Raw genomic sequence first — 27223 nt, 5'->3', positions numbered from 1 at the left:
GTAACTTTTTTGTTGCTTGGACTAAGTTTTATTTATCTTTAAGTGGCTCCAAACAGTTGTCCCAATTATATAAACTCTTCAAGTAGCATCACATAGACAAGATACTTTTCTAGAGATCTTTGCACTGAATGACTGAATGGTGAGGAAATCTAGAGTGCAAACAGCTTTGCAGGTCAGTTGTGAAGATGTTTGTCTAAATACATTACTGTGATTGCTCAAAAAGGTCTTGAACAGCAAATTTGCAGAACTGCACTTTCTGCTAAAGATGAAAGATACTTGAGTGTCCAAATACACCTTTCAGTAGAAGGCACACAAAACAGAGCTCCAAACATGAATAGGAAACCACAGTGAAGAAAAAGCTTCTGAAGAGTAAAGTGGCAGGGTTTTGTGCTGTCTAATATTACTTCTGGCTTTGCGACTCACATTGTTCACACTTTGCAACTGAAAACTGGGCAGTCTTGACTAAAGCCTTTTGTAGCTTTTTTTCCAGCTGATGCAGGCAATTTTCATGTACTCACATCTGTGAATAGGGGTAATCTGGTCTGGCCTTTATTTGCCTTGTTTTATTGTGCCAAGTATATTTTTTGTTGGAGGTGAAAAACAAAACATCTTGAGATACGAGGTCTACAAATAACTGACTTTCCAATCCTTCCAGACATTATCTTTGTTACTTTTCAAAGTATTATAATATGAATTTATCTCCTGATATTATTAGAATACTCACCTTTTTCAGAAATAACATTTGAAGTTAATGGAAACCTTTATTTGAGGTGTGTTTGTAAATGCTGAGTGTTTATGATCAAAAATGCTGGGTTTTCTTTTCCATCAGATGTTTATGTGGACCGAGTGGCAGGTGAGTTACTAATGGGAAATAAAACAATTAGTGTTCAGACTTTGAAAAAAGTTGTATTAAGTGTGAATTTCTGTAATTACGCAAAATAAGAGGCTAATTCTAAAGTTTTTGGGTCTGTATCTTTGTCTCCCAGTTCCAGCATCTTCAGGGCAGTGCTTGTGTAGAGGCGCTTTGCAGCACTGGTTTGCACTGACTGAGCACGAAAGTCTGGCAGCTGGTGCACATAATTTGAGGCAATATGTTTGTGTATATGAACTAAAATTTCCTGACACTGGGAAGGGTGACTTGAATTAGAATTTCATCTCAGCCCTCTGCATGGTGACTTTTCTGTCAGTGTTACTCTATTTGCTTACCTTTGGGAATGACAATCTCTTTTGTTTCTAAACCTGTCGACTTCTGATTTTAAAGTTTAGGGTTGATACCACTAGAATTATAGAGACCAATTATGGGAACTTAGTAGCAAGAAAGTTGAGCTTTGGATTACATTTTCAGCTTTTCTGTTTTTTTTTTTTCACTGTGGACACGTTGAAGATGATTTTGTCATTTTTCAATGAAGCTACTTCATAGTCAGTGGTCAGTGAGATTGAACTTATACTGCACAGTGGGAAAATATAGCTTTTGCTTGAAAAGATAGAAAAAATCAGAATTCGGCCAAACATACACACTGTATAGTACTTTTTATCTTTCATAGTCTTTCCATTCATGCTAAATCCAATAGAAATGATTTTATGTACCAGGAATGCTATAAAGATCTTTCTAATATCTTTTAAAACAATGCTTAACAATTATTTTAAGTTACAGCCATTTAAACCTTCATATTACTATTCTGTTCTATTTCAGTCTGTCTTTATTTCAGACTTGGTTATATCAGATGACTTAATGCAAGGTTAGCTTAGTCCGGAGTTGGAGTAGCTGCCTCCAGTCTTACTGAGCAGAAAGCAACATTTTAGAACGTGTTAATTTTGTGAGCACTCTTCCTCTTTAGAGGAAGAGTTTGAGACAGTGATTTAGTTTCATTGATGTTAATAATGGTGTTGCTTCTGTGACCTGTGACATGACTTCTGTTTTTATACTGAGATACATAGTGCAAAATACTTAATAATTAGAGGGTTGGTCACAGTGCTAAAGAGGTCATAAGATGAAAAAATGTCACTTTTATGCATACATGAACTGTGCATTAGCACTGAATGAGTAAAAGAGACCACGGTCGAGATCATTACTTCTGAAAGTCTGATTGATTTACCTAGCACTGTACTTGCCCCATACAGCACAAAGCTGATGTTTTAACTATTGAGATCAGATGGCACGCAGGCTTCTGTAGTTGCAGTAATAATGAAGATTCTCTTCAGTATTAAAAAAAAAATAATTAGGAAAGATTGTGTGGGAAGATTATTACTTAGCTTACATTTAGAAATTATATTTTCTGCTTCATCGAGTGGATTGTGTAATACTTGGACCTGAATCATTTAAAAACCCCTGTAGATGTTGTCTGGGGTTATTCTCTCAAGAGCTGGATCAAAGCCTGGCAAAAAGGAAAGATGAAGGTGAGACCTTCCTGTGCTTTCTGGATGATGCTACAGCCCATCCTGTTTAGATTGCTGCTGGACTCCAGGAACTGCACTCCATGGGCTTTGCATGCTTGCAACAGGAAAATGAGAAAACATTAGTGAAATTCTTGGGGAAGGGGGAATAGATAAATTTTGTCGAGGATTGTAGCACAGTGTTGTATTAAAGCTGCTCCACTGAGGTTCAGGTGAGTGGAGGTCATGTTTACACACGCAGGCAGTTCTCTGTTGTTCCTGGAAGAAGTGCCCCCTCCTGCCATCATGAGACCGAGCACTGGTAATGCTGTTGCCAATATCAGCTAAGGAAGAGCTTACCTTCTTCATAAAACATACTGTGGGTGTAAGCACAACTTCTGATCTGCAGAAAAAGACTAAGTGTACAAAAATAAAATTAAAAAAATAAAGAAAGAAAGAAATCCCTTAAAAAAGACTCTTTCACCAAGTGAAGGACCACCCACAATTTGAGAAGGAAGGTATGTAGAAGCTGTGCAGACAGGTGTGGTCTATCTCCTCATTTGAAAACCAAGAAAGAGAATACTGTCTTTATGTTACGGCTAATGGGGCCGCAGAGCATGCAGCAGTGCTGAAATTTTACAGGTGAAAGTGCAGCGTAGAAAAGATGGAGCTTTTCTGTTCACTAGTACAGTGTCTTGTAAGATCTGTTGCTCTAATGTTCCTTTGCCAAAATGGTCAGATTGTGCTGGTTTAACCCAGCTGAAGCCTAACACAGTCCAGAGCAGTCTGGGAGCTACAGGGAGGACTGGATCTGGGAGGAAATCAGTTGCTTGCTCAGACACCTATCTGTCTCAGTGTGAGCCTGAGCATCAGCCTGCTTAAAGCCAATTGGTGTGAGTTGGAGGCCTTGGCATGGAGAGGAAAAAGATTAATCTGAGCTAATACTGTGATTTACATAATCCCCAAGAGTATCCTGAATGAAATTAAAGTAGAGCCTGGACGGCAAGCACTGTGGGAGCCACTAAATAATAAAACACTTTGGCTGGCAATGGTTCCCTTTCTGCTTGGATTGGGCATCCTGCTTCCTGCATTCTGCCTGTCCTGGGTGATGCTTATAGCCTGTGGCATTCAGTGGGAGCAAGCCTTGGTCCTTAGGCTGCTGGTGGGAGCCTTTGAGACCTCCATATTCTGCCATCACTTATTGCCAGGGAAAAATAGGAGTAGCTTAGAAGGGCAGTGAGCGTGATACAAGAATGTCCTGGAATTTATATGAACTGAGTAAGATTGCTTCATCCAGATAATATTAAAAAATAATTAAAAAAGATCTGAATGCGTTATTTAGAGGGCTGCTGGGATGTCAAGAAAAAAAATCAGTACTAAGGACACTTGTATTGTAGACAGGCTTTTCCATACTTTACAGTCTAGGGTGCTTTAAAAGTGCATCGTAAAGAATAAAGGGCTTTTTGTTCTGTTTTATCTAAGTATTTTACGTATGTGTGTAGGTATGTGTGGAAAGTAAGGTCACCTGAGAATCTGGAAGAGGTAGACAAAGAGCTAATAATGGTGTTACTCTTTGGATAATGCTATGTAAATAATAATTCTTATATTTACATTTTTTTTATATATTTAATAGCCAGTATGTCATCTGAGGCATTTCAGACATACTCAGGCTAGATAGATTGTGGTTTTAAGCATTGTTTTTCCTTCCATTACTGTTGGTTATTTACCATGTGAACTCCAACTTAAAGATTGCTTGTTGGTTTTTTTTCCTTGGGAAATGGATTTTCCACTGGTATCATTAAAAGTACAGTCAAATCCAGTGTTGCTGGTGTAGTATTGCAGGATATTTTTGCCAGCCCCACCCATTGTAGGAATTCATTTGCTTTTCCAGTTCTGTTGTTAATCATTATATTGACACAGAAAGTCCTCCCAAAAGCACTCTTTGGCAGATTGCATTAAATATGAATAGCAGATATTCATTACGATGTGTTGCCCCCAAGAGAACTCTAAACTATCTGCACTACTCATGAACAGGCAAATACACTAATTCTCCAGCTATTCAAATTATTTTCAAATAGTTTACTGTCTCTCTAATAAAAACAAGAATGTCTCTGTTTCCCTTAATTGCTTAGAAGGTCAAGGACTCCCACATCTCACTTTACTTCACCAAATGGGGAACATTTCTGTTGGAGGTTGGAGTATGGTTAAGACTTGATGGATTTTCTTCATTTGGCATAGTTACAGAGGCAAGTGCCGTCTGCATTTTAAAAAAAGATAATACTGTTTTAAACTCTAAAATAATAATAGTTGAATTAGAAAAAAATACATGAATTAACTTTTTAAAGAACTTCTCTTGCTTGATTACACCATTGAGCTTTTTCAAGTCTTCTAAGTTTCATGCAGCCATTTCTTTTTTTCATTTCCCCCTCCCAGTTCTCTCTTTATTGAGGCTTGCATAGTCATTTACACATCTGCAATTAACAGGTTGACTTGAAAGGCTTCTTTACTTGTTCAGTACATGTGTTGCACATCTTTATTGAAAAGAGAGAACATGTGTTTGCATTCTGAGAGAGATACACAGAATATGAATATCAGATTTCTTACAGCCAGGGTTGCCTCATGCTGGCAAATCTGAGGAGAAATATCCAGATGATCCCCTGCAGATATCAGTCATGATCTTAGGAACGGTCATTGCTTTTCAGATCTTCAGTTTATTTTATTGCTGGTTTTTGTTTTTCTTCTGGTTGGTAGCTTTCTATAGCACAAAAGCATCCATACTTCTCTGATCAATAAAGCTATATTACATTGTCATTTTCTGATTGCAGTTAATCTGAAGTTATCAACAATTTAAATGTATTTGTCAGGCGTGTTAGGACTTCCTTCTGTAGTTCCGCCGCTTTCAGAAGTGAATGGGAGCACCGCTGACTCAGGTGGTGGGTAACTCATTCTGTAATGCTGCCCTGTCTAGGTGAATCCTGGGCACCGTATGGATGCCCTCCTCTTTGGGTTTTAGTAGGCAGCGTGCACATCTGAAATAAATCAGTTCTGGGTGTGTAAAGGCAGGAATTTGCTTCCTGAGAGGAAACTGGATTTCGAGGTTGTCTACCTCCCTACACTCACACAGGGAGCGGATCATGTAACTCTGGCATGTGCTTCATAATTGCTCTGTGCATCTCTTGTAGATTTGCTGCGGTCTGAAAGAGCCTAGCATTTGGAAGTTGAATAGGACCTGTCAGAGAAATGCTCCTTCCCTTATTATGGGCCCCGGAGCAAGGAAATTCCCCAACAGAATGCTGTCTTACCTAAGGTTGGAAATATGTTTCTGTGGAGTATTGCTAATGACCTTTTTCCTTTGCTGTTGCCCAACAAAAATAACACCCAGTCACTCCCAGGGCTGGGGAACTAGTGAGCAGCAGCAAAGGGCTAGTTCCAGTCCTCAAAGCCTGGGCACACTGGGGGACCGTGCTGTTGCATAGCAGGACCTATTCCCTCTCTCCCATCTCACACGGAATTTACACTCTCCACCCATGACTGCATGTCCATTGTGGATCTGTATATATGGAATACGTGGTTGATCTCTCATAAGGAGTGTAATGCCAAACTTTAGGTTTGGCAGGGTAACAGCCGTAAGTTTGGAGTGTGTGTGTTGTATTTCCAGTCCAAATCAATAGGTGTGATCTTCTGAAATTGTTTATCGTGTGATAGTTTTCCCTATTAACAGAGAATATAAGGTCACATTTTGCCAGGTTTCCATTCGGAGGTGCATGTTTGGCAATGACAGTTGAAGAAAATTCAGTCATTTTAATTACATGGAGGGCTTCCATTCTGTTATACTGCTGTGTCCAAAAGCCATGTCGCTGTGGACTTCTTGTAATCACTTTTTTTAGTGCTGGCCTTGATACAGATATTCCTCTTCTACTCATTTTTGGGTTGCTATTTTATGTTTGTTATGCTTTTAGCAGTATGTGACGTTTAATTGGAGAGATTTATTTAAGATTAGGGCAGTTTTCCATCAGGAGAGACATTGTTTTCCATGTCTACAGTTTTTTTTTCCTTCTTGCCTGTTTAGGGAATATTGGGAACAACTTGTTTTGTGTAGTCTTTCAGCTGTATCAATAACACCACGTTTTCCATTTAAAATGATAAATACCCACCATATCTGTTGAATCCTGAAAGGGTAGGAATCCTTTTTCCTTTCCTTTGTCCTTCAGCACACTGTTTCCTTTCTTACTGCCCAGAATAGGCCTACATCAGTAATATTCATAAATGATTTACAAAAGTAATTCCTGTGTAATAGCTTGGGACGTCAAGATTTTATGATGCTGCCAGATGTGCTATCAAACAAAATTATCTGGTTCAAAAAACTTGTGATAAATCTAGTCAGAGCAAATTCCCCAAGGCAAACTCACCCTCTACAAAAGTAACTATGTCTCATAAAATTGTTAGGTTCTCCTTTACCACATGTTTGAGATCAGACTTAGAGCAACAGTTTTTTTCATGTGGAGACTTAGAATTGGGATAAACCAACAAACAAAAAGGACTGGCCATAACAGAAAACTCCTTTCCTTTCAAAATACTACACATGTTCAGAGGAGATGTCAGAGTAAATATGAGAAATATTCAGAAAACTCGAACGTGCATCTCTTAAGATACTCAACTGTTTTGTCTAGGTAATGCATTTTTATAAAGTGACCATACCCTGAGGATAATAGGCCAGATATTTTCAATGGCTAGTCTCCTGGCCACTCCTCTGGGTTTGTAGTTGTGTGTGAGCACCTTGGTGTAGTACACTGAGCAACATATCTCATGTCTGACACGTGTGTGTTCTTTCATATGCTCCTGTGGGAGAAATGTGCAGTCAATGGGGAACTTGTTTTGGTGAGGAGTTTGTGTTTTGAAAGAGGGGGATGTGCTGGCTGCAGTCTTGGCATTTGTGCTATATAAGTATTTGTACTGCTGGAGAAAGCTTGCCAAAGAAATGTGCCTGTGGCTTTCATGGCCTCATTTGTAGTGGCGCTTGCTTCTCAGTAGAGCCTCCAAGGAAGTCCAGCCACTTGGGAGGAGAAACTGAAAGTCCTGGCTGGGAGTTCTTACAGGAGAAGAACTGAGTTCAGGTGATGGAATTACGACTTGAAGGGAGGAAGAATTTCGTTCAGTGCTTCAGGGAGAAGGTGATCTGGAGCACTTATTTTATTGCATGGCTTTGGGAAATAGCACTCCAGCACCTGGAATTAGTTTGAGATGTTTATGGACTCCATGTGCAGCCTGTGCTGCATGTTTGCTTACAATTTAAATTTAGATAGAAAGCAATTAATATATGCAAATAATAGGAGTGGACCTCCAGGTAGAGCTTGTTTGCTCTTCTTCAATGCTGAAGATCAGTCAGGTTTAGATTTGACCTCAGCATTAAACTCAGCATGAAACTTTCCTCAGTTTCATATGTTTAAATTTGGCCTAGAATTTGCACTAATGCTCATGCTGACTTTTTTAAAGAAGTCTGAACTGCAAGAAATACAGACACATGTTTCAAACTACTGCATCGCATTTTCCACTGTGTATTTAGAAATAAGGGGAAGGGTGTTCTGTAACAATCCTACACACTCTAGGGGAGGAATAGGGAGGAATGTCCTGCCATCTGGTCTGCACAGCCCACGGGTGCTACCACAAGGTTCTACACAAGAATTGACTCCACCTTATTAACCCCAACAGCTGTATTTGAGGGAGAAAAGGCTTGGCTCTCTTTTGATTGAAGATTGAAAGTGCCAAAGCCAAAAGAATCATAGAATCTTGGAAGAGACATTAAGGGCATCTAGTAGAACTTGCCTGCAATGAACATGGACACCTACGGCTAGATCAGGTTGCTCAGAGCCTCATCCAGCCTGACCTTGAATGTCTTCAGCCAGGGAAGGGGCTTCCACCTGTTCTAGTGCCTCACCCTCCTTATTTTTAAAAACTTCTTCCTTATATTTTTGTAGTTTGAAACTATTTTCCTTTGTCCTATTGGAGCAGATCCTGCCAAAGAGCCTGTCCTCTTCTTTCTTTAGCCTCCTTTAGATACTGAAAGGCTGCTCTCAGGTCTCCCTGGAGCTTTCTCTTGTCCAGACTGAACAGCCCCAGCTCCCTCAGCCTGTCCTCATAGGGAAGGTTTTCCATCTCTTGGATCATTTTTATGGAAGTGCTCCAACAGGTCCACATCTCTATTGAGGACTCCACGTCTAGATGCAGTACTCCAGGTGAGGCCTCACCAGTGCAGAGTAGCAGGGCAGAATTACCTCCCTTAACTTGCTGTCCATGCTTCTTTTGAGGCAGCCCTGGATACAGTTGGCTTTCTGGGCTGTGAGGGTGCATTGCTGGCTCATGTCTAGCTTGCCGTCCACCAGTACTCCCAAGTTCTTTTCATCAGGGTTGTGCTCAATCCTTACGCTCCCCAGCTTGTTCTGATAGTAGGAGTTGCCTTGACTAGATGCAGGAACTTGCACCTGCATTTGTTGAATCTCGTGAGGTTCACCTGGGCCCACTGCTCGAGCCTGTCTAGGTCAAGTGCTGCCCTATCACAGTCAGTAGAAAATACTGTGCAGTTTTCTGTGTAGTGTAATTTCATATGGGTACCACTAGCAGAGCTAGAGGGAATCCCTGCTGATTCTGTGCTTGCTGCCTTTTATATCCTTGTTTCTTCCAACCAGTGAGCAGTACATGCTTGCTTGTAATTATCCTGCAGAGAGATGCACAGTTGTCTGCCATCCTGAAACGAGGCCATATTGTAAATCTACTGTCTTTGGAAGAATTCACCTGCATACCAGCATTACCTAAAAGCTATTGGTGAAGACATTTGCTGGGAAATAGAACTGTATCATGTAAACAAATCTGTTTATTATATATTGCTTTCACATAGCAATTCAAGGATCAAGAGTTCTGTTATTTGAGAAATTAAATCCTGTGAGAATCATTACAAGTACAGAAATGGTGATGTCATTGCAAAATTAACTAGCTATAAACCCACGAGGTGACATATCAATTCATAAAGGGAATAGCAAAACATAATGCAGGGCACATCTGCTGCTCCGATTCATGCAGAACTATAAGCCTATTGGTATCTGCAGACCACTTGAAATTGAACATCTGTTAGAAGTACTTGAAAAAGCAGCATGAGAAGCTGTACACCTTGCAAAGCATTTTGCTGTTGGTAACATCATCATTTTGATTACATATTCTTGCAGAAACTGTTTTAAGTCCCCTTCTAGATCTTCCTGGCATTGTTTCTTAAATAGCGACAGCATGAGTAATTGTAAAAATAACATGGACTTTTCTAAGGACTTTCTTAACATTTTTATTACTTTTTATTTATTATACTGCTGCAGTACACAAACTGCTAGAGAGTTTCCAAACAAAGAGGGAGATACGATCTCTGTTCCAAGTAGTTTGGAATAAAAAAAATAAGGCAGACGCATGAAGAGTAAGGAAAAAGGATGCGACTTCTGAGCCAAACGATTGAGATGAAGGAAGGCCCACATCCTAGAATGCAGATCTGGTCTTGGTGCTTTTTAAATAAGTGATTGAACGCTTAAAACCAGGGCAGACTGTGGAGGCTGATGTGACTTTTGTAAAGAGCAGGAGTAAGATGCTGCAACTTGCTTCACAAAACCCACATGGGCAGTCAGTGATCGATTAAATATTGTAATTGAACTGCAATTGAACTGTGTCCTCTTAACTCTTAACTAAGCCAGTCAGTTTGACAGTATGTTTCTCCTAGCTGCACGGTCTAGCAGAGTCCACCTAATTGGCAATTTTCTTCTGTTTAACAAAAACAGAAATATAGCTAAACCATAAAGAAAAAGATTTCACTATTGATTAACAGTGGTTGGTTTTGCTAAGTAATCTGACAGACATTTGGAACACATCAACTGTCTCATACCATTGTAGCCAAACATCTTGGAGCACGATTTGCTCTCCTCCACTTTTATTACTTGCAGAAGAAGCAAGCTCTGCCAGGATATTATTTGAAGGGATGTCTGCCATTTTAATATGTCGTTACTTGGACAAAACTTAATGGAAACATACTGCAGTATCTTTGGTTTTGCAAATAGGTAATCATATTTGTTTACAGTAAAAAATGTGAATCATTGCTATATTTGGGATAGTAAATTAAAATATACAGTACAAGTCACAAAAAATGTGCCATTTTGTTGAACTCCACAAGTGCTGAAATATTCTATGGGAAATACCCCAATTTCCCCTTTTTTTCAATAACAATTTTTAACTTGCCATCCAAGACATAGCTCAAGTGTTCTATAGCAAAGGTAGAAGTCTAACTAGAGCAGTCAATCAACAGTGCAAATATAGGAAAAGTCTCTCTTGATGGCAGTTTAAAATGGGCTTCTGCCAAACCTCTGTCAAAATTGTGAAGCACTCTACAGATGTGTTGTTTTGTTTCTAGCAGTGATGAAAATATACAGTGGACAACCCAAAATTTGCGAAGGTCATCAGATATACAGAGGAAGACTGTTTGCACTTAAAAGTATGAGATATGTGCATTTCTTTTCTCCCTAAGATGTTGCTTACTACTCCACTTTTAGTCTCTTCTGGGCCATGAAACTTCTTTTGATGCCTAGAAGTCTCCACTGTTGTAGTCCCAATATAAAAGCAAGGAAAAGATAAGAAATTCATGTCCGTGCTAGGCAGACTCTTTCTTTTGGAGCAGAATGTTTAAGAAGGTCTAAACAATGTTGTTATAACTGTTCTCCTGATGTTCTGCTTCTGCAGTGACTCCCTGATATTAGTGTCTCTGGCATTAATGTCTGGTTAGATTCCACGAACACATCTTGGGGTCTGGCAGGTTTCTTCTTTTTGGAAGAAAAGTGTACTTTGCAGACAGATCTCTTGTTTGAGGTAGGCAAAGGGGTATACAATAATATACAATCACACAAGGAATTCAGCATTCAAAGTCTGTTTCTTATATTGTTAGCTTCAGGTCTAAGTCCATCTGTCCCCCTGTGTCTATCTTTTTTAATTGATTTCTGTGATGTTTCTCTGCTTTCCTCGAAAACAAAAGCCTACATACAACCGTATGTAAAATTGCAGAAGATATCTCTGCTCCTTCTTTCAGTATTAGAGGATTTGCTTCATGTTTATCTTCAGTGTAGAAGGATAGCACCTTCAGTAAGGTGATGTCTTTGATGAGAGGGATGCAGAAGCCTTTTCTAGGAAGATAAGACTCATTCTTGATAGCCAGGAGGAAGGGAGGTCAGGCAGGGAAGGAGACTGAGCCTTGATGATTACACGGGAGGAAGCTTTTGCCTGCATGTAAAAGAGCTTGTAAATGTGTGAGCTGGTTACTGAATTAATTAAATTAATTAATTAAAGTTATCTGAGATGGCACCATCTGAGCACCTCAGAGCACCGGTCCTCCTCCAAGGGCAGCAGGGAACAAGGCACAGCCAGTCTTGCTGAGTCACATCAACTTTAACGAGTTTCTGATCAAAAGGCTGATGGTGAGCATGTGTGACTATTTGAGAAAAATGCTGATCCTTGTCAATTGTCTGCCGGTCCAGAAAGTTGGGAACCATTGAACTAACATATATCTCTGAGATCAGGGAGACTTGTGTCCAAGGATTTGTGCCTGGGATCAGACATTAGCCTGTTAGAAGAAGCATGAAGAATGGTTTCTGTCAGAACAGAGTGCCCTTTTTTCTTAGGATGGACTACTTTTCCTTATCTTTTTCCCCAGAATGCTTATCTTACCTTACCTCATTTCAGAACATCTTGTACTGTACAAGGCACAATTATGGTTTTGATCAAAACTGTGTAGTACGATATTTATCTTAGAATGAATGTGGATTTCACAAGTTTAGAACTAAACAAAGGGCAAACTTCTTCCTGAGCCCATTGATCTCTTTAAACAAAATTATTCCCCGCATTGTTCAGAAGCACATGGACACTTGTAGCAATGCATGCATGCCCAGAGAGTGAATAAAACCCCACTGCTGTGCTAGATTGCTCTTCCTATGGGCATCACTGACTGCAGAACAACTGGGGCTGCAGTGAATCAGGTCCATTCTGTGGATGTCCACCGGTGGGTCTCTTCAGAATGCCTTTGACTGGCTGCCTGTGCCATTTTGTTTGTGTGTGTGCATGTTCAAATGTGTTTTTAATAACTTATTTTCTAAAACATTGAGCTTGGTCAGCTGGTTAGAAGCATGCACTTTTTTTCCAATTTTCTAAGCTTGTTTTTTGTTGGAGCACAAGCAACAGGAGGGCAGGGGAGAGGGCTGAAGGAAGGCAGTCATTGCCTCTAGGAGAATTGCTGGTATTTCTGAGGGACAGAGGGAACAGGCTTCACCTGTGGCATAAATTTGTTATAGATTCCCTTTAAGATCAGGAAATGAGTACAGTCAGCGCTTCATAATTAACTGTGAGCGGAAAATCTCTGGAGATGGCTAAAACAGATTTGTCCACTTACAGAAGAAACGCCATGACTTAACAGGTGTATAGTGCCTGTAATATGCTACTTAGGAGTTCTTCAGGCTCTGCTGCAAACAAAATATTATCCAACTATAATAACATTGTGAACCCAAAGACCTTAACTGGTTTCATTATCAAGTGAGCGCCTTAGGGGAAATACACAGATGGAAAGACATTCCTTTCAGTTGGTATAATGCTCCTGTGCCAGAGAATTTATGACCAGAATGTGGTTGGCCCCTGTATGGACGCATTGTGGAGGAAATGCACGAATCCATTCTGATCTTTTTTTTTTTTCCTATTTTTTTCAGCTTCCTTAAGGGCTGAGTTTTCACTGCCAGCCCCAGGCTCTGGGACAGCATAGCTGTTTCCTTTATGTGGGCTGTGCTATCCCCTTGCTGCATTGGTCATGCAGAGCGTGCTGCCTTCTCATCCCTCTGCCCTGATGAGTGGTCTCATGCCACTCTCCAAGGCATTATGATGCTCATCTGGCATAATCTTGTTCATATAAATTCATTTATTCCAATATGCGTTGGAGGTTAAACAAAGCTGGGAAGCTGATGAGAAATAATCTTCTTAAACTGTGCTTTTCTTTGCTGGTGCAAATGCGATGTGGAATTGGGTGAAAGAAGAGAACTGGACAGATCAGATCTCTATTCTTAACCTGTTTGTTAACTGGCGGGAGATAGCATCTACAAGGCAGAGCTCTGTAGCTCAGGCAGTCTGAAAGGCTGCACATGAAGAAAAAGATCAGATATATTAACTCATCATTTAGATAGTTAGGATGGCTGTACTCATTCTGATTCATTAAATGTCCTGTGGTTTCTCAATTACAGTTGTCAGGAGAAAGTTATGAAAGCCAAGTTTTTTTTCTGAATTTGTGAGCAGAGAAGCTTATGTTCCCCAGAGAGTCTGGGCTGTCCATCATGGATGGTTGTTATTGAGGAGAACCTGGGAGCCAAACCTGCAGAGCACATTCAGCAGTTGTCTAAAATACTGCTGTTTCTCAGAACTGAATAAATCCACAGATCTGGAAATCGCAGGCAAGATATCTGATATTTGTGTGTGTGTGCGTGCGCGTGCATGGACCCTTGCTCAAGAAGTACCCCAAAGTTACTGAAATGAAAACTAAATAATAATGAAATTATGGTTCAGTTGGAGATATTAATGGCTTTGCAAGAGAATCAAGGAGAAGGTCTTCTGTTAACCAAATGGTCTTGTTTGTTCCTTGTTTATATATCAGTTTACCCTCTCTTTGAACATCATATATGGTTTTACAGTGAATAGTTCACAAATCTTAAAATGTTATCGTCTTGTCAGTGACACTGATCACAGTGCAGAGATCTTTTCAAATTTCATACAGATCAAAGAACTCTTTTTCAAAAAAGGTCAGAAAAAAACTCACTAGAATTTTTCCTTTGTGGCAAAACTACAAGTTTTTTTTTTTTTCTGAATCTGTTTCATAGAAACAGCTGAATGAAACTGATTTCACTGAAGTTTCTGACTAAAAGCAAAGGGCCAACCTCTTCCCCCAGCTTCACCCTCCTTGGAACAGACATTTGGCATGGAAAACTTAAGCCAAATATTTTTATCATAGCTGCAAGCTACAAAACAGCCTCCTAGGATGGCTGCTGCAGGCAAGCATAAAGATAAGTGACCTCAGCAGCCCTCCCTGCAGCAGCTTCTCCTAGTCTGAAGATATTTTGCACCGGCGTAAAAATGCAGTGCCGAAGTGAATCTTGATATTAGCACACTGTACCATACGTTGTATCCTGTAATTAACGGCACTCACCTGTGTGTTGGTGTTTCTCTGACCATGCTATCCTTTATGCTGCGTGTATCTGAGGATCTAATCCATCTCAGCCTTGGACACCCCGAACTGCAAATGAAGTCAGAGAGCTGCAGGCGCACAGCTCCTGGCAGGATTATGCACCCAGTGAGCTATTGCTCTCATTATGTTGCACTGTAATATATCATCAGTGCAAAACATCATCCTAATGATGCATTAGTGTAATACATCATCAGGGGAGTCCCACTAGTAATGTATTACTCAAAGTATGGTGCTACTCAGTAAGAAAATCATCTCACAGTCCTTGTGTTGTTTCAAAACAGCATCAGCAAAGGCAAAACGTTGGTGAAGATGGATGTGGCTTCCTGGTTTCATAACTATGTAACGGAGATGCCTTCTGTACACTCTGACTTTGTGATTGTATTTTTAAAGATGTGTATTTGGCCTGTCTTTGGTTGCATTACTGTTTGGAAGTAGCAGGAATTGATTCTTTAGATTGATGTTTGGGGGGCTTGAATAGAAAGTTGTAAATCTCTCAGCCAGAGTGCCTGTCACATAATTCTTGGAGATGGTGGAAGGGATCTTATGAAAACATGGGTCAAAATTTGCAGTTTTAAGGATTTTTCTATTGTCATCTTGATGCACCTTCAGGTTTCAGTCACATGCACTGAGATAAATATGTTTAAAAAACACTCTTTCAAAAATTAAACTCTTCCATTTTCCTTATCAACCCATTGATTTTATTTGGTCTGTAAGATCCTATGGCAAACAGTCCTTCCCCAAGGAGTTGTTTCAAGTGCAGGATTTGCTTTAGTGTGCAAGGGAATTGGATGAATTCGCTCATGCCTTTGAATCATGGTGGTGATACTGCAGGATACTCAGCACAGGTTGTGTCAGTTCCAGGAACTGCCACAGTGGGCCAAGGTATGTAGCATGAGGACCGTGCTACTTCATAAGACACTCAGTGAGACCACAGTAGGGTTGGAGAGATTATTAGCTGTGAAATAGAGATTTCCAAAACATGACTTAGTATGTGGCTTGTGTTTTCTAGAGTTGTTTTAAGTGCATTCTTCTCACAGTTGCAAGACAAGTAGACTCTAAGGTTAGAGCCTGAGTGTCACTGTATTCTCAAGTATACATTGTTGGATAAGTGGATCCCTTTAGGGTCCTATTTTTATTGCTGCAAAGCTGCACACATACTGTTTTAAGCAGCAACAACAAAACCCAACAAAACCTCCCCAGTCACCGGGAAACCTCAGCAAAAGCAAAGAACATTTCTTGAGAAGGTCAAGCAAAATTTGGCCTCCTTTTGCTTTTTTTCTTGTTCTCTTGTGTTATGGTGTAACTGCTGGAATGAGCAGTGTGATCGCAGCCCTCTCAGGATTTGGCCATCAACCTTTATTTTATTTCATTTCATTTTTTTCCCTCTATAAATCTCTTCTAAGGTCTTTACCAAATGCTTCTGCTTACATACCTATGTCAGTGAGGTATGACTACAACAGTGTATTCACATGAGCACCTAGTGAGGCTCTGTTATTGCAGCAAAATGGTGGGATTTACTCCTATAGCTTGTTTCATTCATTCATTATGTTTTTGCTGTACTGATCCAAAGCATGCAGATGTTGGTATAACACTAGGAGCATTTCACTGGCGTCATTATTCTTTTACTGGTTAAGTGCTCTATGGGCTTATTTAGGCAGCAAAAGCAGTACCCCAAGCCAAAAGAATTCCAGTTGTAACTTTCTTGAAGCCTTATTTGGGCAAAATATGAATGGTTCTAAAAGACAGTAACTAATTTATTTCTTTAAGTGGTGTTAGGTTAAGATCATCATCACAAATCACACCGTCCTTAATGTTAGAGTCCCTGTTAGTGCTGTAACAGATCTGCTCTTTATGAAGCTTTCTTGGAGCTCCCAGAGGTCCCAGCTCACTCTCCAGGAGAACAAGGTGCCTGCTGTCCCAGCATAGGCCCACCACGGTGAGGAGCAGGCAGCTGGAGGAAGACTTTGCCTGTGTGTCTGTAGAAGCAAGAAGTCTGTTCGCTCTCTGCCTGGTGCCAGCAAGGTGGCTGTGTGAAAATTTGGTTTTAAATTAAAACAAAGACCAGATTTGCTGTGTGCAAGAAATAAGCAAAATCCAATAAAACCAATGGCCGTTCATCAAGAAAACAGGAGGTAGAAGGCACTGTTGACTTAATGAGTTGATCATACTGCTGTTCAAAGCTACTCTGAAATCAGGATCTCTCTCCCAGCCTGCCTGAATTCAACCCTAATACATATTTTTCAGCAACAAAAATTACAAAGTTGATAACGAGATTTAGCTGCTGCTTTGTTTTCTACCGTAGAAGTAGCTGCTCAGCTCATGCGTTGGATCATTCTTTTTCCAGAAACACCGCCCTTCCCTATGTGCACAGGTAGTGCAGTGAATCAGGCATTGCTGCAAGTACTGTTTGCAAAGTGAAGTCTTTCTGGCAAATCCTAGCAGCTGATTGCATCGTTGTGTATGACAGGTTATTACGTTAATGCATATGTACTTTAACCTTCTGTGAACTTTGTTCTTGCATTTTGGAAGGAATTAACTACATCCAAATTACTGCTGAGCAGTCAATCAGCAGTGTGTTTTCCACCTTACCAGTATGTCCTGCCGCACTGTGCTGTGCTTTGTTCTTTCACCAGGTTGCACTGTGACTCAGACACAGATGTGACATGTCAGAAACAATGTGATGTGACACGTCCAACAAAAAATACCAGTTAAGAGTTGCGTGGATAGTTTCAGTGCACTCTGTTCATGGATTATTCGCTGCCCATTCATGTGTTGATAAAGGGTCCGATAGTTTTCAGCATGCTAGCTAGTAAATGAAGGGGAAAAAAAAAGCTAAAAAGCAAAGGCAACAATAAGAAATACCCTCCTCCTCCAAACTAACTTCAGTGCCTTCAGCTCCTGAGCTGTACTCTATGGTTCCAGCTGGTGGTATTTGGAACCTGCAAGTTAATTAGAAGGAGAAATTTCTGCAGCTAGCAGTGTAGATATTCTGGGGAAAAAAAAAACATTGCCCTGGGGGAGGGATGATATTTGAGCAGATTTATAGTGCTCTGAGTGTGCATATGAATGAGATGATGGCCATCAGTGCAGCTCACTGCTGTGGGGAGCTGTCAGCTTTGCTCTGGAATAGGGCGATCCAGGGAATGAAGTGGTGGAATTGAAGGGAAAATAATGATACCATTGGTTTTGAAGTGTGTTTTAAAAAATCTTCAAGTACTTGAAAAAAGACTCTCTTTTCCTCTGGAGGGGAAGGGAAGGAAGGAATACTCTGTGTAGGCAAGCAACACTGATCAAAGTCTACTAACCTGGAGGAGGACTTCCATGCACATGGCAAAGGGAGCACCAAAGCCCCATCTCCCTCCTGGATTTCAATAGAAGCCACTTGAACAGAGAGAGCATCCTGGCTTGTTCTGCTCTGGCCAAAGCGTGTTTGCAAGTGTGGCTTGTTCTTATGCATGTGGGATCATTGGCGTGGCATTGGGCAGCAGGAACGTGCTGAGAGCCTCAGCCAGGCCAGAACTTGGGATGCATGCTTAGCTCGTCCTGCTCAGCATGCTGCAGTAGGTTGCTGTCCCCTTAGTTGAAGTGTAGTTTCATGCTATTTTTACATCGTGCCCTGGGAAGCAGGCAGTTTCACTGGATGTGCCCCTGTGCCAGCTGCAGTCACACGTGGTGCCAGGCAGCAGCAAACCTCCCCATGCAGCGTGGGGATGCACTGCTGCCTTGCTTCCTGAGGAATGTATTTACAACATGCTTATTAGTTACATTCGGAAGGGCTGCATTTTCTTTGCAGACACTCCAGAGAATATAAAGTTTGTCGGCCTGCATTTTTAAAAATGGCTTTTGTATCTGTTCCTTTCATTTCATCAGTCTTTCCTAGCTTGAATAAGTCTCTATGCCTTGCTAATTGCGGCATGTTTTCTGTATCACTTGAATGGTAAGCAGCACATTTCTAACCTTGCCTTCCAGAGACATTTGATGTCGTGTGATGCACGTGTTGAGGAACAGTTTTGTATTGCTAAACTCTGTCATTCAGAGGCCCTTCTGTTTTTTAAATATTTGTCAGAGCAGCCTGCTGTCATTTACAGTGAGTCTTTATTGAGATCATTAAACGGAAAGTTTAAGATTAATTCCCTTTCAGGGCAAGAGGAGGAGGATAAATAACTAGTCCTGCTTGGTGTTCATCCTTAATGACTTCAGCACAGTGTGAAAGAGTAAACAGTTTTGACAAAAGATGTAATTGATTGTTTAGGTTTGACTGATCACTCAAAAATGCAGCGTGTCCTCATTCAGAAGATGCTCTGTAAGGTAATGAATGTAATACTGTTAGAAAACAAGGGCTGCCATAGCGTCTTGGGCTGAGCAAGGTTGAGGCTTTGTGTTGAGGCTGTGCTGGTGAGCACAGTGGTGTAGAGAATTGGGACAGACTAACAGCAAATTTAAGCATTAAGGTTATTCGTAGGCTTTCTGCATTCTGCAGCTGATGCTTTTATCTCCTGCTTGCAACCTTGGATACCCGGTGGGTATATTTGTTCTCTTCACAGGTATAACCTTGTATTTTTCTTCCCTCTTTTCTTGCAGATTTTTTTCTAAATGCTTCTCTTTTGTCCTGTAAAATGCTGTTCTGCACGCTGATTTGCCATGATTTCCCTGTCAGAAACATGAGTGATGAGCAGTTCAGGAATGTTTTTAGAGGTGAGGTAGCTTGTTTTTCTTTGTCTTTGGAGGAGTGCTGCGTATCCACAAAGAGAGTGTGCAGCAGTGAAGAAAAGAAAATGCAGAAGTGCATGAAAGGCTGATGAATGAAAAGGCCTGAGAATGCAAGTGTTAGTTGATTGCATTCATGGCATAGGAAGACATTGTGGGTGCATAAGGGTGGAACATAAGTTGTATATAGTGTTTGTGGCTTTCAGGTCTTTTCAGGAATATGGGACTGTTTGAAATAGAGACTAGTGCATTGCCATTTTGGCTTTGTAATGCCAGTTGTGATTCTCTTGGGCTTAATTCATCCTTTCCTATCCTACCTCATGAAAGGAGATGTGGAGCACCTTCAAGGGGCCTCAAGAAAAGGTTTAACAATTATCTGAGCAATGGTACCCACTAAGTGTTTAGGTGATAGGCTGAAAAGTACACATGAGAATTCTCGTGAAAAAATTAAAGCAATGTAGTTATTAAACAGTCTGTTATAAATTTAATGCTATATATTTTGTCTCACATCGTATTTTTGAAGCAAAGGAGAATTGATACTACAGGAGTGGCTGAGGGTAGTAAAATGATCTGCCATTGATGTGGAGCAACATAATAATCGCTGGCCAGGATCAAGGATTCTCATGGCTGAAGCAGGTGTTAAGAGCCCTCTTTCCTGGGTGACCAAAACCAGGCTGTGTGGCTGTGGCTAGAGAGGAACTCCTTTCTGGACACTGTCTGTCTAGGGAGTGCTGATGTCTGTGTTAGAAGACAAAATAAATTAGAGTTTTCATGAAAGAAAATGCTCAACGGATCAAGTAAATTTTCTGGAAAAGAAAGTTGAGAGTACAAACTACTCTGAGCTTCTTCACCAGTTGGTGCATGCACATACATAGTGCTTGTCTTCATTATGGATAGAGATTAAATTCTGTGGCTAGGAGTATGTTGATGCCTTAGGCAAAGGATTGTCAAAAGCAAGCTTCCATGTGTAGCGTGTTGGAGGGCCACTGTCAATACCCTGCTGTTAGTAGTATCAGCACTTATGCCCGATTAGCTGCATCATCTTAGTGCGTGTTGCGTTGTCCTTCCCAGTGCCTTCTCCTTCTGTTCATTCCTTCCGATCCTTAAAATCTGGACCATGAAAAGTGGTCAGATAAAAAGACTGGTATTAGAGGAGACAGGGTGAAAAGTGTTACTCATCGGTTTGTGTTTCCTTTTCCTTCATTGATGTGTTCATCCACTTCCACTCAAGCTTTCATTGCTGCACAGAGCTGGGATTCTTCCTACGGATTATATGAAGTGTTGCCAATCTCTTCTCTTCAGCAAAGTTAGATTTGCATTTATTGCTCTTTGAAAATATGACAGGGTACCCAGAACACTTCTGGTTTTGCTCACTTCTGTGTCATTTTCAACTGATCAAGTTTCTTTTTAAAAAGTGAGTTCCAGAAATCTCAGTATTGCTTCATTAACATTGTTTACAGCCCTGGTACTTTCTGCTGCAGTTTCCTTATGTGAAAGATTGTAGTCTCTGTGACTGGATGCATGGTAATTATATGTTGAACTCATCAGCCGTGATGACCACCAATTTGTTTAAGTCATGGCTTTCCAAGGCCATCCTATGTCTTTTCTGACTGACATAGTTTTTATTTCTAGGTGTGTGAACTGGAAATGAGATGATTCTGGGATGCTGCTTATTTGAAGTTTATCTCACTTTATCAATTATTGTGGTTTACTTCCTGGAACTGATCTGGTATATTTTCTTACCTAGTGCCATTCTTTCAGAAACCTTTATCAGTGACATTATTACTAACTTTATCCCCTGATTACTGATAGAATTTGGGCATCATTGGATTGAGACCAAATCCATACAGAATTGCCTTAGAAATGTCTGTAATTACTGATAGTTCCCCATTTACAATTACTTTTTGAGGTAGGTCAGCCAGCTTTTAATCTGTTTTTTCTCCATTGATTATGTCCACTGATAATTTTTAATTGGAATGTCATGTAAAACTAATTTAAATGCCTGATAGTAGTCCAAGTGTGTTATTTCTCGAGTAGTTTTGCCAACCATACTTGTAATGATATCAAGTTTATGTGATAAGAGTTCTTTTCCATAATACTGTGTTGATTTTCATTAGTTATTCTTCTCTCCCATGATTCTTTACTAATTGCATTTTTTAACAGCTTTTCTATTATTTTTGCTTGAAATCAATACCGAGCTAGCTGCTCTATAAATACCTAGCTCATCCTGCTTGCTCTCTGAAAATATTGGCAGAAAATCAGCTTTTTCAGCTCTCTGGAATTTCCCCCCCTCACTCCTGGGAAACAGGATGGGATGACAGACAAACTGGAATTGCATCCTTCCGCACCCTCCAAGAGCTCTGTCCCCTCAAGAGGACCTTCCCCACAGAGACATTTTCAGTTGGAAATACAGAAAGCAGCAGTTCAGCTATGGAAAGGAGAACAATCACCTGCAGAAAATCAGTTTGCTCTGTTTTGAGTAGCAGTGTGTCTGCAAAGCAGTAGTAAAGGAATACGTTATGATAATAGTCCATACATTCATTAGTATTGCAATGCTTTCAAACTTAGATATCTGGTAACTTCTTAAAAAAGGCATGCAAAGCATATAGGATACAAGAAGGGATGGAGAATAACCATTGTAAAGTCACACAGCCTTGCCCACTGGCATAGGTAAGGTAGTACAGTAAAGAGCATGCTTTCATGTGGATAAGAGTGATTTTCATGATGGAAGAGGAAACAGGAGACTAGAAAATGTGTGGGCTTTGATGCCAGTACATTTCTGTATTTGGCTTGAGGAAAACTTGTAGAATTTGACACATTCTTTTAAGTTGATTGGAAATTTGTCCTCCGCCTTATTTTGAGAGCAATTCTGTACTGGCCCATAATTGTCAAAGTGAAAAAAAGGAAATGCTATCGTCTCTACTATTATGGCTTAAAGCACTTTTTCAATTAAATTATCATTAGGGTTACATCATGAAAGGTATCAACATAATCCATTTAAGTATATCTTATAAGGCTCTTTACTACCAAGAAAAATCTCCTGTCTTTCAGGTACCAAAGTTACAGGAATTAATCAATCATGGACTCTAGGGGAAAATTCAGCCTTGATGTAACTCAGTAGTAGGCATTCATTTATATCATGGGTTGGTGTCTATCTTTGCCTGTGTAAGGATTTTATATTTATATTATCATACGGCTTTCGTGCAGCTCTTTCATCAGGCTATTACTGTGAACACAGTAAGTATTTAATATATCAGTGTTCCCTGTGATTTTGGATTCTATTTGATTGAATGTTTTTACTTTACCTGGGAAGTAATTTTTGTCTGGAGGAAAAAATTGGGAAAAGAGACATTTTGGAAAATCAGGAAGCAAAGGAGTGATAAAAAAGCATTTCTGAGCACAGTGAATAATTAAGAATTAATTTACACTGTTATGGATTAAGAACATATATTGTACATTATCAAATACTTTCTCTAATTTTCCTAAGGCGTTTGTAGGACAATCAATACTGACGTACATTGACTGGGAGACTCAAACACATACGTTTTTGTTTTCAGAATATTTCAGTGTGATGAGGAGTATAATTGTCCCCATGTCTGGGGAATGAGGCATAGAGAGACTTACATATTAAAAAAACCCTGTTTTTAATGCTGTATTTGGAAAGCATTCAAACTCATGTGGAGTTTCTCACTGGGTGGGAAGTTGGGAGCTTCATGAGGGCTCGATCAGCAGCATTGAGATTTCCAGTCCCGTGAAAGAATAGACTTTCTCTTTTCTCTCCCCATCTTTTATTTTTTCCCCCTTTTCCTTCCCCTGCTCCCCATCAATAAGGTAGCACTCCTTCCATGGGGGAAATCATTTGCAAGCACTTCCCAGTGACAGAAGGTGGTTCTCCAGCAGCTGGGCCAGAATTTCCCAGTAGGGATGTGTTGTCATCTGTTGCCCATACTATCTTCATTAAATACTGTTTCAGATAGCGTAAACCTGTCTACATTTCAGGGATTTGAATGTGTGGATAGGATGCAGTTTCGAAGTGTAGCTATTTATGTATTTGTTCCAGCTGTGTAAGGTTATCCATCAAAAGTGGAGAGGTTTTATTGATAGACCTTATCTTCATGTACAGCATAAGTTCAGTACGTTTTGGTTCTTCCTGTGTCATTTTTTTATAGAGGCAGGCTGCCAAATAAAAGCCAAAACAAATCAAAACCTCTATGATTTCCTGGTGCAAAATAACATTTCCAGTTTTACAGAACAAATGTTTAATCAGTGTGCATCGTGCAGTCATGGAAGAGGAAAGCTAACATTCTTATCTTAGAAAATATGTATTACTGGTGGTGACCTAGAGCTACGATAATATTCCTAGTACTACTGAGGAAAAAAATTGTCAGAGCACAGCACCTGTACGCTTTGTGAGAACAGATTTTGCCTTAAAGCAGGTTGTATTCTGAGTGATGTGGAGTGCTGACTTGTAACTTTGTAGATTGAAGGTTAATGTCCAGCAAATGATGATGGGTAGCCTATCTTTGGAAGTGGGAGATACTCTTTAACATAAGAACCTACTTCCCACGGGAGGTCACAATTGCTTCTGTGGCATGATCCACTTTCAGACCAGACTGCAGCTCCCTGTTTTAGGGATCTCGTCATCACTTAGCATCTCCTCCTTCCCTGTTCCAAAGTCCACAGCACATTCTGTCCAGACACACAGGTCTTACTCACCAATGTCTGATAATTTGAATGTGTATTTTCACCATTCTCTATAAATTATATCAAGATTCTTCTGGCTTGCCCTGTTTACCTGAAGGAATAAGAAGTGAGGGCGTTGGGGTTGGTGTGGTCAGTGGGCGCTGGTGATCATCCTGGTATTGTGTGTGGAGCCCAGCAGTCCTCCTGAAAGTTGCCAGCTGAGTCTAGAAGAATGCCAGCAGCATTCGGCGCACTCCTCATTCCAACTTCATCTGTGTATTTATCTCTCAGAAACACCCCAGTCTTTTGCAAAACCGTGTAAGCTTAATTTTGAGTCTGTCGCTGATCATTCCCTCTGTTTGAAGTAAGCTTGTCTCTTGGGGTGGCCGGCATCCTGCAGTGAGGAGATGGAAGTGAGAGATCTGCTAAATCTGCTGCTGCTTAGAGTCTCTGTCTTTGATACTGTCTCTAGAGACTGCACTGATCTCTCCTTTTCAGTCAACAGTCTACATCCTCGCTGTGGTTTTGATAGGAGATTCCTTTAAGGCATTTTGTACTGACAAGGTTATTTTTTTCTGTGCATGTGCTGTAGAATTTCACAAAAACCTTCAAAGAAGAGCTTTTTTTTCACTCCACATTTGAGTTGAGTTCACAGTTGTTCAGCTTCTTTGTAAAACTACCAAGACAGAAATGATAAGAGTGACTTAATTAACAGTAAGTTAAGATGAAAGATGCGTGTTGTTTTTCTGCTGCAGTTACACAATTTTTTTAATAGATATCCATGTATGTTGCAAAGTGACAGCTAGTAGAGCTGTCTGTTTTTTGCTGAACACAACCCCTGGTGAGTGCTGGCATGCGGCATTTGATTCGTGTGTTAAAAGAAGAACCAGAGTGCTGCCCAGAATTGCTGCCTTAGCAAACTTCTGCCTTTGTTTATGAATGAGATCATAGGTGTTAAAAACTCCAATAAACCATTTTTTTCAACAATTTTAAAATTCTACTTCATTGCCAAGTCTGGGAAGACACTCTCTCCTGTTCCCCTCATCTTTTTGAAAGGTTTTCTTTCTCAAAAAAAGACAAGAAAAATCGAAGATGCAGAATTCTTTATTGACTGTTTTTCAACTAGAATCCCAATGAGAAGAGTTTATAGCATCTTGGTCACAAGTAGCTAATTTGCTTGGCTTTAAAGAGAAATCTCAGTGTTTTTGCCTGAAGTAAGACTCTGGTTTGAGATTTTGCTGAAATTCTTTGAGATTTAGATCTGTGATATGGTCACGTTCTAGCTCTATTTACAAAGACTTGTGTTAATTCACCAAATCTCTTTTGAAGCTGTTAGATTTCCTCCATTATGTGTAAGACCCAATAATGACTATTCTAATGTGCTAATTAAATTAATTTATTGATCTACCTTTGAATTAGAGAAGAAAATCCAAACAAGGAGCTGTGGTACATATTGTGGAGGCATGTGTCAAAGCAAGCCCCTGCTTTGATACATCAACAATGGAGGATAAGCTGCTCTGCGTGAGGTTTCATTTCAGCATAGCTCAGAGTGGTAATGCAGATGAGTACATTAATCTCCTTAACTATTCACAAATGAAAGATCAGGTACAATAACTTATTATTTATTGCCTTTCCAACATGTCTGTTCCATAAGATTCGCCATTAAAATTAAAATATAGACACTTTAACAGCTAGTTTAAGAGAGTCTGCGACTTTGCTGTAAGGTGCTGGAGCATTTGTCACTGTAGTTTCCAGCAAGTTTCCTGCCACCCTATGTCTCCTGCTGACTGAGCAGCACAGAGTTTACGCTGAAATGCAGCACCTGGTTATTTAAGAGCACCCACGGGCAGGGTTTGGCAGCAGACAGGCAAGTGAGGCACACGCAGCATCACTGAGCCGCTGACAGCAAGAAAAGGAAGCAGGCACGATTCCGTTCATCCCTGCTGTGCAGTAGTTCCCCTGAACCAAATGGGAGTAGTTGTTTCAGTGCATAAATAAATTCATGTGTTTCCCATTTCTTTTCTTCAGTAAACAACTGACGTTTATTTTTGTGGTCTTGCAGACAGCTTCCCAAACCCACTGCTGTATTCAGCAGTGAAATCAGAATTAGGTGTGGAGGCACTGATAGCTCCTCGTGCCTCAAGGAGACTTTTGTGTGTAATACTTTTACTATGAGGGGGACAATAACTGCTATTCATTGTGCAGAACAGGTTTATACGCATAACTTTAATTTCATGTTTATTACAGATTGAGGCCTAATCTTTCATTATATATTTAAGTAAAAATTATCCTTAAGGTTCTTGGAAACAAAGCGAGAAGCTAAAGGCAAACTCTGTAGCAGACTTATCTGACAGCGGTGTGCTGGAACGTAGCTCTGCAGACTATTGATTGATTTATTTCACTGCACATGAATGTGCCAACTCGGATCAAGCCATACTGCTTTAAATACCATATGAACACACAGCACGGGCTTTGAGAGTTCAAACTTTAATCAGAGGAGACGTGCAGACAGGAAGAGTGGAGGTACTGGAGAGGGGAGGCATGGTGATCGAGTTCCCGTGTCCAGAGTAACGTGTGCAAGCCGTGTCAGGGCTGGAAGCCAAATCCAGGTGTCTGCAGCTCTGCTCCAGGGTGGGAGGATGGAGGCTTGCATGGCCTCCCTCCTCCACTGGCTTCCTTCCCTGTGCTCAGCCACAGCCTGTCCTATGCAGCCTCTCTCCTAACTCTGCAAAGAAATCTTGATAAAACACACGCGGTATTTTCTAGGCCAGAATCAGACCTACCCTTCACCAGGTGTTTGGAAAACAAACCGTAAAAATGGATTTGAGAGAGCTCTTATTTCCCAGGGAAACGTCTTCAAAGTTCCCTCTTGGAAATGACAGCTGGAGGATGGATGCTACTTTTTCCTGCCAGACCACTGTTATCTTTCGCTTCCTCTGAAGTACCACTTCTTTCTCAAATTTAAAAAAGGAAAAAAGTCAGTTTTCTGTAATGTGCTGTTCATCTGTTGGTGGTTATGTTATGCTGGCATTAAGCAAACTAGATACTAAAATAACTGATGTTTATATATAGGTCTGTTTTTACATATAGATCTCTGTATAGCTCTCCTTCTTGAGCTGCCCTTTTATTCAAATGGCTTTGAAATTCAATTTATCTTTAATTAGAACACGTATA

The 27223-nt window shown here is 40.3% G+C and overlaps 1 protein-coding gene across 10 annotated transcripts in view; it reads left to right on the top strand.

Annotated features, from left to right (window-relative positions):
• The window catches only part of RARB (retinoic acid receptor beta), a 319855-nt gene that overhangs the window by 131613 nt on the left and 161019 nt on the right, over window positions 1-27223 (top strand). The window lies entirely within an intron of this gene.

The sequence above is a fragment of the Phasianus colchicus genome, chromosome 6 (assembly GCF_987193195.1).
Source record: "Phasianus colchicus chromosome 6, bPhaCol1.hap1.1, whole genome shotgun sequence".
NCBI classification, from domain to species: Eukaryota; Metazoa; Chordata; class Aves; order Galliformes; family Phasianidae; genus Phasianus; species Phasianus colchicus.
The sequence above is the reverse complement of the archived record's forward strand: the minus strand, read 5'-3'. Positions and strand labels throughout refer to the sequence as shown.